The sequence below is a fragment of the Silene latifolia genome, chromosome 7 (genome assembly GCF_048544455.1).
Source record: "Silene latifolia isolate original U9 population chromosome 7, ASM4854445v1, whole genome shotgun sequence".
Lineage (NCBI taxonomy): Eukaryota > Viridiplantae > Streptophyta > Magnoliopsida > Caryophyllales > Caryophyllaceae > Silene > Silene latifolia.
Genome location: NC_133532.1, coordinates 119,307,461 through 119,311,806, shown reverse-complemented (window position 1 = coordinate 119,311,806; position 4,346 = coordinate 119,307,461).

Sequence of the window (4,346 nt, the reverse complement as noted above, 5' to 3'; positions counted from 1 at the left end):
TTTCTTTCCCCTCTCCTATAAATAGGAGAGGTATTCCAAAGTTTTAGGCATCTCAATTTTACGTCTCATTTTACTCTTTCATAGCCTTAAGCATTATAATTTCTCTCATTAGTTTTCTCATTTTAGTTTACAATTAGTTAAACATTCCATTAGTTAATCTTTCAACATTTTGTACTTCAAGATATTCTCAAGCATTTGGTATTCAAGCTTTTGGTTATTTGTTATTTGTTCTTCCATATAAGTTCCCTTTTATAAGGTATTTCTAATTCCAAGTTGCAATTTACATTATTATTTTAGTTACCACATAGTTATTATAATCAAGTATTTCATTTTACATTAGCATTGTTCTTTTCACATGTTATACCATCTAATTAATATAAATCATATAACCATGTTTAATATTTATTATAATTTAGTTTATAATTTACACCTTAATATGAGTAGCTAAATCTCTTAGTCTAAGGGCTAGGGGAGCCATGCATAAATCAAATATATAACATGATAAAATAGGTTAATAATAATATTGTCTAAATTGCTTCTATCACATGCTTGTGCCATAATGTTTAATCTTTGTTTAAGGCCTTATTCAAATGATTAAGTCTGTTCATTCGTTCTATAAGTCGAGAGGCACGAAATTGAATTAGACTAAGCATGTATAGTAGGACGACCTAGTCATGGACGAGAGTTTCTCTAAGACCCGGTCTATGGTTGACACTAATATCGTAAAGTGGGTGTCTCTAAACCTAAGCAACTGACAATGTTATTAGTACCAAGTTTATCATGATCATATGTTTACCTTTGCATGCGTGACCCGAACCCCTTAGACTCCCTTTTAATCATATAATTCACATCATAGTTTTATTAGTCAATCAAACAACCAAGTCAAACCAAAAACGAAATCGACCTTGATAAAAATCTACCCATAGCAATTCACGACGTAATTCCCGTTTCCTTGTGGTTCGACCCCTATTACTACATTTACTTGTGTTTAGGGAATTTATCTTTGCATAGGTACGCGATAAGCCTATCAATATAACACTAACCAATGACGTAGAAATTCACAACGGTTAAGGTTGTATTTACCACCATTTTGATACTTCACATTATAAATACATAGGTGGTATTTCTTAAGATGGGGTTAAATAACACCGTACCTGGATGGATCAGACAAGCTTATTATTAATCCCTAGATATTATGCTTTTGTCCTATGTATTTTATTTGATCCGTTTTAAGTTTAAACGAGGTATTAGAATTTAAAACGTAAACATTGATATGTCAACAGGGTAGGAAAACCATTTTATACATCTTTACTTTAATGCGTATGAGAACGTAAATATTGATACGTCAACGGAGTAGGAAAATAACATGTCTCGCATTGCAATAGTTCCAGTTTGTGTAATAACAATTGGGTAAATAAATATGAAGTTTCATACTCCCTTGAGTCCTTTCGTCCCGATCATTCGTTTGCCTTTGGTTTGGACACAAATGTCAAGAAAGGAGGAGGGAGTCAATTATTAAATAACAAGTGAATCAAATTGAGTGTGGAGTATCAAATTGTTTATCAAAGGCATTCCTAAAATATAAAGGCATAAAATTGATTGAGACAACCCAAAATGGAATAAGCAAACAAATAAGTGGGACAAAGGGAGTTTCATATAAGGAGTTACTTATCCATTGTTTTACACAATTCGGGTTCAGATCAAGCTTTGGTCTTTAATTTGGGTGTCGGGTAGGGTTATTCGGATCAACCCAATTTTCACAAGTCTAAGTTACCTCAGACGCCTACTTCGACTACTTGCCAATAATTTATCATAAGTCGAGTAAAAATATAGTATTTCGAATAAAAAATTCATAGTATCAAAAGTGTATGGGTAGTAGACAAAGTTGAAATTTTCTAAAATTTAATAATTTATTAAATTCAAAAAATATGTAAGTTGTTACTTTTAATAATACTTTTCGTTTTCACCCGTGCAGTGCACGGGTTCAAAAACTAGTTATTCCATTAATCCTTTTCATTCTTACTCAATTAAGGGTTTTGCTATATACAACCCATTGAGTTGTATTTAACCATTTAATATCTTCCATATTTGGTATTAAGTTAGGAATTCAAGACTAAATTATACACAACCCAATATAATTAATGTATATCTTAAATTTTTTTCTTCCATATTTAATTCCTTAAATACAACCCATTGGGGTTGTATATATCAAAACCCATTAATATTTGCATCTCAAAAGTCTCTATTTCTTTCATTATTCTATTCAAGCATTGCATACCCAAAAATAAATTGTTTAATTTCATGAGCATTTTTGAGTTCTGAGTTTTGAGGTAGGCATCCTACCATAAGCTTGAGCCAATCATCTTATTTACATGCATGAGAAGTTAGTATTTTTAGCAACAATGATTATGTTGACAATCCAACTCAAGAGTAATAAAAGTTTGTAACTTTGGATTTCTCTATTTAATCTGATTAACATCCCTATTTTTTTTTATAAAAAAATTATAAATTATACATTTATACTTAACACTAATCAAGTCCAATTTATATTTTCAACATATTGTTCTTTTTTATTTTTCAAAAAAAAAAAAAAAACATCATTGATGTGTTATTTTCTTTATTAATACTCCATAAGTAATAAGTGATGAAATTAATAAATTTGTATTTGTAACTACCATATTTTTATTTAAATTTTGTACAACATTTATTTTAGTTTTCAATTTCAATTAAAATAGATTTATTCCTTTGAATGGTATCATGGTTACTAAACTAATTTCGATTTGTCAGTTATAAAGCATATCAAATCTCTATAATTAAGTGATCTGAAATGAAATAATATTTCTATTTATGTTATTTTATTTTTAGTCGTATTAATGATTACATGTTCATAAATTATACCCATAGTGTAAATGGGGTTTAGTAATTGCCTCTACAAATAAACTTCAATTTCCTTTTGTCCCACGTTACTATCGGTATGTTTAGCAAAAGACTATAAATATAAAAGAAAAAATTTGAAAAGGTAGAAAAGTGCTGTAGAATTGTTGAATGTTAAAAATTGAAATTAATGTCTCTGAGATCATGGTGGGGTTTTGAAGTACAAAAGTAATATTTTTCCCTTAAATTAAGGAGCCAATCAAAATATTTTAAAGGCTTCAGCTTTTATATATAGGGGATCCGACAATTAACTACTTTTAATTCATAATTTTCGGCTAGCTTTTCAGGTTTTAGTTAGTATTTCAGTTTTCAAATACTTTTCTTTTTAAGGATTCATATAACTTTTCAGTTAATAAGCTACTTTTGTCAAATAAGCTAACTTATTTGTCTGACTAAATGAAGCCTTAATGCAGCCTATATAAGTCTTGCTTGACATGTATGAAAGAAAAAATTAGGGTGTTGATTTACGCAATACGCATTTGACTCCTCGTAGTACTATTATTACTATATTATCCTTCTCATTTTCTCCTCTCTTAGTCTCTTTCAATGAGATGTACGGTATTGTTTTCTAAAAATAACAAAAAAAAAAAAAAAAAAAAAAGAGGTACAGTACCCAACACTAGACCTCACAATATAAATCCGAACCCGAAAAACCGATCGAAAATATCTGAATTAATAATCAATTGAACACTTGATGTGAGTAATCTGAATAGTACCCGAAACCCAACACAATGTGAATCGAACCAAAAGTGAACTGAGTTCAATAATAACCGAATGGACCTGAATATATCTGAACCGATTGACCTGAGTTAGAAAAACAATTATATTTTAGGTTTTTTTCTTTGTTTATTAACGATGTCATGAACTATTAATTGAAAAGTATAAGACTATAAGGTACATTTAAGCTAATTTTTTTCCATTTAGCTCAAGAAAATTACAACCCGAAACTCAACCAAACTAAAGTTGACCCATCTAAATTGTACCAACTCGAAAAAGCACAAACCGATTAAAGTGGCTAACCGAAATGAACCCGATCAAAATCAAACTGAAACTAAAACTAACGCCAACCGATTTAAATCGAACTGATTCAATCTGATCCGAAACCGGGCCGAATGAAGCTACTACAATTGCTTAAACTGTAACAGTTCTATGTTCTGGAGTCAATTGACAAAAAGTCTAAATACACTAATGGTTTGTAAGAATGACATCTCCCTCCATTGCAATCTTCAATTTTTTATTCTTTGTGGGAAATATTTTAATTAAAGATAAATAAATGATTCGGACAGAAGGAGTATATTGTCAATGAGTCTAATTTTCTAAGTGTTGATACGAGTTTGTCGGTTATGTGCTCAAAATATTGCCAGTTTTACAACAGTATAGTATGTTTTCTTTACCAATGACATGCATTAAGT